Below are 7,441 nucleotides of genomic sequence, written 5' to 3'. Positions count from 1 at the left end.
AACAGGTCTTGAATTAAAAGGAGGTGGATTGGCTGATAATTCCGAATATGTCAAAACTAAAACGACGGTTTACTGGAGATAAGATTTCAAATCAGGCACGATTTTTGAATTCCCTGATATCATGCGTGTCAGTTACAAACGGCGCTTGACACCACTGATGAGCTGTCACAATTTTCTAGGCTAGTTTTACATGGGTACAGGAACGTCAAATGACACATTTCTCTCACCACTCATAACAAACTGTATAAAAGGGTTTTGGACGATTTACTTTCTCTCACCATTCACACAATACTCAAAACCCTCAAGGCAAAACCCTAAACGCTCTCTATTGTTCATCGTCTTCTTCACCACAATAATGGCAAGATCATCTGAGCACGTCTCTTTTGTTGATTTATCCACCTCAGTCATCACGCTCAACGTGAAGCACGACCAGAACATGATCATTGATCTTGATTCATCTTGCTACAATGAAGTTCTCATACCGATCATCGAATGCCTCAAGTTCTCGGCACTGGCTCATGCATTAACAATGGCAGAATCTGTTCCTCTTGTTCATCTTTCCAAGGATTACTCATCTACCATCTACAACAAGGTAGACAAAATCATCCATTTCAAGGTTGCATCTCACAAAACCTCGATCACCAATCCCCGCTTCTATAGACTTTTAGGGCTTACTTCTACTGAAGCTTCTGTGGATCCTGAATCAATTTCCACCTCTGCCCTAATTCATATGTTTTATCAGATAAGTTACACAGGAGATATCACTCTACTTTCGAAGTTCAGGAAACCCTTCCTTCCTCCAATGTGGAATGGGTTGTTCACTTTACTGTTCAAAAGCTTTTCGGAGAGGGTTCCAGGTTCAGACAATGCTAGTAAGCTATTTTACACTCTCATCTATGGATTTTTTCATGGAGTAAATCTTGACTATGGCTCAATCCTATGGACTCAACTTATTCAGAGTATTGTCTCCTCTACTTTTCACACGGAGATCTCTTGTGCTCGATTTTGGTTGATTGTGGTCAATCGAGCCCTAGGTCACTTCAAAGTTCCATTGATGACCGATTCTATTATGGATGTCATTCCTATTCTCCAAACATTGACGTTTGTGATGTCTGGCCCCAAGAATTTCACGTTTATCGGGTCAATTCCGGAGGAAATGTTGGTGAAAGTTCCTTCTGGATAACTTGAGTGTGAATGAATATCGGAAGCTACCATCGTTTGGTTTTCGCCCAATAACAGATGACTTACGAAAGTTGATCGATGAGGGTACCAAAACGAAGAGGGGAGGCAAGAGAAAAATGAAAGTTGGCCCTTCTGATGTTGTCAAAGCTCCCAAGAAAACTAGAAAGCAAGCTAAGAAACCGAGATCTCCATCTCCGGTTGTTCAGGAGGATTCTGAATCAAAAACTGTTACGGAAGGCAGAGAGGATGACTTAAACCGAAACAAAGTGGAAGATACTACTGCTACTTCCGAACCAACTCCTACTGACCCAGTTTCGAAGGTATCCCACCTCCTATATTTGTTCCTCTTACAGACGACTTTCTGATAAACACTCCACCATCCTCACCTGCCACTACCTTTTGATTTCCTCCATCCCTCCACTACATCCAAAGATTTCTGTTGGAATTTCACTTCCTCAGATCTCTGTCCCTCTATCCTCTCCCATCTTTATAGATTCTACTGCTCCTCCTACTTCAACAGTTACTAGTACACCGTAAGTCCCTGTTACTAAGTCCGTTTCGGAGGAGGTACATACTTCAGGAATTCATGTCAACGTATCTGATACGGGGGTAGATGCCAACCTCGGTGTGAATATGGATCAAGACACCCCTCCCACTTCTCCTTTCAATGAGGCAGAAGATATATTACTTGTAGATGATCAGGAGCTCATGTCTGAGTTTGCGTTCAACCCCTTTTACATCAACCTCAAAAATGATGATGATGATTCCCCCATGACCAAAGGGAAGTTTAAGAAACTTAATGAAAAATTGGATTCTCTCTTAAAGTCTTCCAAATCTTCATCTTCATCAACTTGGGAGTACATGTTGACAACCTACAAGGACACAATGGAGATGCTAACCAAATAAAACGCCAAATTCCTTGAAGAATCTTCCAACGCAATTAAAGCTTCGGAGAAGACCCTTTCCGAATCGACCGAAAAAGTCGAAAAACTATCTCAGGAAGTGAAAGACTTTATGGTTGAGTTCAGAACATCGTCTGACTCAAACACCGAAACAGTGAACAAATTCATTGTATGGTTTCATAATTCTTTACAAGTTGAGAATGAGGCACTCTCAGTTGTACGTTCTGCAATAAAAGTCGACAATGCTGAACTTAACGCCTCCGTTCTTAAAAAGATTGAAAAGCTGCAGAAGGACTTGGCAATAGAAAACAAGATCATGGACGAGTTGGCTGAGAAAAATCAGAAGGCCAAGGTCCTTTATGTCAAACTGATGAATGCTACCAATCATATTGACGATCATTAGAATCAGAGGACCATTGTCAAAAGTTGTGTTTCGGAAATAAATCAATATCTGCTTAGGCTTGTGTAGACTCGAGATTCTTTGTTCACGGTCTCAGTTCGACAACACCTCTCAGACAAACTTTAACCAGTCTTTGCAATGCTCAACCAAAATGAAGGTGTTTCGGGAAGCGGAACTCTTCTGAAACAAGGGGGAGACAAAGAACCTCAACCAAACAAAGAGCCTCACCAAAAGCAAAAGCATGAAGAACAAAAGCCAAAGACTCAATATGATCAGAAGGGTAATGAAGCTTCTGCATCAAAAGGAAAAGATAAAATGGTTGATGATAATGAAGAAGAAGAAGAACTTTCTAAATCTGAGAAGCTAGTGCAAAAGAAGCGAGGCAAAGAACTTGATGATCTTTTGAATCTTCGAAAGGAGTTAGAAGCACAAGAATAGGAGGCTAAGATTGCAAGGATTACTCTCGGAACTCATAAGTCACTATTTCCTCCATGGTTGATTGAACGAATTCAGAAAGAGGCCATTAACGAACCAAGCATCTATTGGCTTGAGCCTTCGGTCTTATTTGATCTAAATAATGATGCGAAATCTCAACTTGATTTTCCCGTTACACCCAAAGCCGTTCTGTTTCGTTGCTTTGAGAAAATTGAAAAGTCTCAGATCTCAGATGGTGTTGTTAATCAAAAGCTCTTCTCTTTTTATCTGAAGTATGGCAAGCCTCATTACAAGACTTGGAGTTTGAAGAAAATTTGTGCTTTAAGAGTCAAATCGCCTGTTCAGACTGAAGACTTTCTGAACATGCAGTTCAAGGGGTTCAGGGGAGCTGATAAAATCATGGACGAGTTTACTTTGGCAGACTTCCTTGTTCTTGATTGTGATAAAAGATGAACAGAAATACGAGCCCATCGTTGCCCATCTGAAAAGGATGCGTATCTACTACATTCTTGAGATTACGAAGATGGATGTAGAGATTGCTTCAGTTTTGAAGAAAAGATAAATTTTGAAGCCAGAAGAAGAACCGAAGGACCTTCATAAGCTAAAGGTTGGAAAAATCCGAAAGGAACACTGGAGTGTAGTGTATAACCGAAAGGAAGGTGAAACAGTTCAGAAGAGTATGTTCTTCTTGAGAGACAAACATCTGTAATCTTCTGCTGGTCTGAAGACTATTATTTCCATGACCGAAGCTTGCAAGGCGAACTCTGCTACTGAACTGAAGTGCTTTTCGGATATGATCATATGGTACCTGGTGGTCTAAAACACTCTTCTAAACTTGATGTCGAAATTATTCAACGTGAAGAGAAGACAACAATGAAGACTCTCCTTGTGAATTTGACATAAAGAGGGAGATTGTTGGGTTTAATTGTACTGTGTCAAATGTATGCGTATTATAGTTTATTTTATTCTAGTTTGGGCCTGTCCATTCTCGGCTTTGCTATCTAGTCCAGCCTATATATAGTGCATGCATGTATCATTAGGGTTAACGTTTTGTCGCCCTACCTAGCTCTCACAGAGAAGTTTTTTCATTTTGAACTCTTTTAGAGCTATCTTAATCAAAGCATTCAACACTCTTTTGATCTTTGTTTTCTTTTCATTTAATTCACGTTCTTTATTATAGAATCTATCGATCTTAATTATTGTACTCACACTAATACGTTTAACAATATATAAAACTTATTGGTGTATCTTAGATTGCAGATATTGATGCAAAGTGTATTATAAGAGAAAAGTCATAGGATTTGGTAGTGGCTCTAGCTGAGGAAAAGATATATTCTTCTTTTGTGAGTGTTCATATAAACTGCTTAATTAGGTTTGAAACCTTTTATTAATTTGTTGTATGTAACTGTAAATTACAGGCAATTATTGTTTTATATTAATCTATTGTGAAGTCTGATGATATAAGAACATCTAAATGCTTTATTCATCACTTCCTCGATTCTAACATTTGTGTTTTGGTTTATATGTGTAGCTTCAGAAGCCAAATACAGACTTTCATTCTTTAGTTGATTTCTCCACAATTCTAACCGAAACTTGGATCATAGAAAAAGTGTTTATTTTTTTAGTTCGATTTATTAGTGGATCTGATGGTATTTGTTTGAAGGGTGCTTTTAAAAAGGTATTTCGTTGGTATATCTATTCTTTAAGGCAAAGCAATGGTCAAATGTTTTTGCTTAGGCTAAAGCCTAAAGGGTGTGGTGGATTTTGAAACTTTAGTTCTTTTAAGTAAAACTATCAACAGCTAAAATTTCCCCTGGTTTGTGTTCTTCTCTTATTTGGATATATGAAGCTTTTCCAGCAATCTCTGTTTCATTTTCACTGTATAGGTCTGCAGTTATGTAGTTCTATCCATATGCCTACAAGGTGTTTGTAAAAGCTCCTCAATGAAGTCAAGAATATACTACTTGATAAGTTTCTCATTAATAGAGGTACACACCTAGAAAGTTTTCTATAATCTTTAGGTTTTTCATACAAAAATAAATCTTTGTTTGCCTCTAAATTCCTAAGTTAATAACCCTTTGTTATTGTTGTTTGATCCCTTCATCTGATCATTCGGGGCCGTTGGTGGCAGGTTCTCTACTTGAAGATAGCACCTTAAAGGTAATTTTCCCAAAAATTCCATTTATAAAGTTAATGATGTGAAATTTTTACAAAGTTACCACTTATGATGTCCATACTCTTTGAATTGTAGGGGTGATATCTTCTTTTCTCCATGTCTCCCTATGCTTCCATGTCTCCAAACATGATAACCTTCACCTCCCTAATTGGGTTTTCTGAAATTGGGGAATCTGAACCGAATATCTTCTTTGCTGACCGCTCAGGGAATGTAGTAAAGACTATTTGTCTTTTGGGGTTGACGAGCTTCCTGATTTTAATGGCAAAACCGCCATGAATGTCTACCAAGGGTTCATTGAGAGCTTCAAGACATCTTTCTCTCCATTCATGGATTCCACAATCACAGTAAGGAGTTAAACAAGTTCCCTTATTTTTCAACCTGAAACATCAATATTTATGAATTTGTAGCTTCTTTTTGTCAATGGCAATCCAAATGGGTTACTGATTGATTAATTTTGCAGGCTATAACGGTTGGCATGGGCCCATCTCATCAATATCAAAACAAGAATAAAATTGTCTTAGGAGGAGGGGAATATTTCAATCTTATGATTAAAACATGATGAACAATCTTAAGAAACATGCTGAAAATCTTGGAAGAAGCCGAACAAGAGGTATGTGATGTTTAGATTCATATGTTGTTTAATTTCATGAGGTGATAGTATGCAAAACTAATTGGCTACCAACCACCCCTTTCCATAAGCACAATCTATTCTCAATCTCAATACCTACTGCAAACATACATCTGGAAAACTCTCACTCGCCATCGACACTAACACAAATATATTTTTTATGTGATGTATGATATAGTCACGTCCATTGATTAATAAAGCTTGATATAAAACTAACAAATATATAGTTTTATTGTAGAAATTGAAACTTCTAGCTTTTGATATCTCGCTCTTGGTGATATAATAAAGAAATGCATGATCACTAATTTTCTCCCTCGATCCCATTTTCCTATTAAATACACTGACAAAGTAATTTTCTCTCTACCATCTTGACCTCCACGTCTTCTCCAAAATCATGTGAGTTAGTCCAAACAGAAATATCTACATATACAAGTTTTTTTATATGATTTTTGTTTGTTTTTATCGATTTTTTGGTTCAATTGCAAATTTTTTACCCATTGCGATATCCCATTTGTATGAGTTTTTTTTATTTGAGAAATATTAAGGTCTGATGATTTTTTTTTTATTTTCCAATATTAAGGTATGTAATGTGGATTCTACTTTGCATCGGACCTGAAGTGGTGTAAAAGGGTAGTTGGGATTTTGAAAAAATGTTAATTTATACTACAATGAGAAGCTAATCTCTTATAATTTGACTTGTAGGTTATTGATCTAAGGAGTTTGGAGGTATTGATTCACAAAAAAAGAAAAAGGTAGGAGCCTAATCTCATCTATTAGTTCAGAACTGGATATTTTAAATCGGTTTTGTTGCTTCAGGTTGATTAGAATTCATTGGTTAAACTGGATAACCAAGTAAGAAATGATATGAAGCTACCTTTTATGATTTTTATAATCTTACAGATTTCAAACCTGTTTTTCACAATTATAGCCTTTATATAAAAAAGTGTGAAAATTTCATATTATATATAGTTAAACTCCAACATCTCCGTTTTGTATTCTTTATAGCCTTACAAATTGAGTCATAAATGCAGGAAAAGATCTCCACAACAGAAACTTCAGTGACTATAGATAATATGAGGGCTATCGATTCTAACATGAAGAGAATGTTGGAGAAGAGTATTCCAGGAGTGGACTTGGAGAGCAGAAAAGTTTGACTCAGTAGATATAGAAGGTGGGGTTCAAAATAGTCTGTTCATGATCCTTTCCCTAGGTGTTCAGATTGTTTCCTTAAGCTCACGGTTAGGAGGACTCAATGTTAAGAGAAATATATGTATGGTTTTATTTAAATTTTTGCACGTAATAAATATATCAAATATGAATAAAAAATAAAAAATGTATAAGTAAAATGTAAACTGCCACATAACGTAATGTGGGTGTGGGTATAAGAAAAATTAGTTTCATATTTAATCAAAGTACATTGCTACACTACGTAATACATATTCTGTTTTTGAATTATTAGCATATATGTGCTTGTTACTTACACATCAGATGGTAAAACCAATTTCAAAGTACTCTGATTAAATATTAAACTAAAAGTGTCAATAATATTGCTTGGAAATTTTTTGCAAGTATACATCCATACACATACATACATCAAACCTATGTTGCAAATATCATATACTCATGATGCAGTTATACAATTATAATAATAAAACACTTTTAGACTGAAAATAAATTTGCTTTCTACTTCTTATGAGAATTCAAAGAAAAAGAAGATT

At 36.3% G+C, this 7,441-nt stretch overlaps 1 long non-coding RNA gene across 3 annotated transcripts; it reads left to right on the top strand.

The window, feature by feature from the left end:
- The first annotated feature begins 4,062 nt into the window (after positions 1–4,062).
- On the top strand, positions 4,063–7,158 carry LOC145133081 (uncharacterized). 3 transcript variants are annotated; one of them, XR_013718384.1, is made up of 7 exons: positions 4,063–4,262; positions 4,451–4,907; positions 5,051–5,079; positions 5,171–5,439; positions 5,556–5,705; positions 6,304–6,475; positions 6,755–7,158. It is a non-coding gene; the product is annotated as an uncharacterized LOC145133081 (long non-coding RNA). The 3 variants fall into 3 exon arrangements; XR_013718383.1 differs by having other exon boundaries at positions 4,073–4,907; XR_013718385.1 differs by having other exon boundaries at positions 4,078–4,907; positions 6,426–6,475.
- The last annotated feature ends 283 nt before the right edge of the window (positions 7,159–7,441 follow it).

Source organism: Lactuca virosa, chromosome 8 (genome assembly GCF_052849685.1).
Source record: "Lactuca virosa cultivar CGN04683 chromosome 8, Lactuca_virosa_CGN04683_v6, whole genome shotgun sequence".
Lineage (NCBI taxonomy): Eukaryota > Viridiplantae > Streptophyta > Magnoliopsida > Asterales > Asteraceae > Lactuca > Lactuca virosa.
The sequence above is the reverse complement of the archived record's forward strand: the minus strand, read 5'-3'. Positions and strand labels throughout refer to the sequence as shown.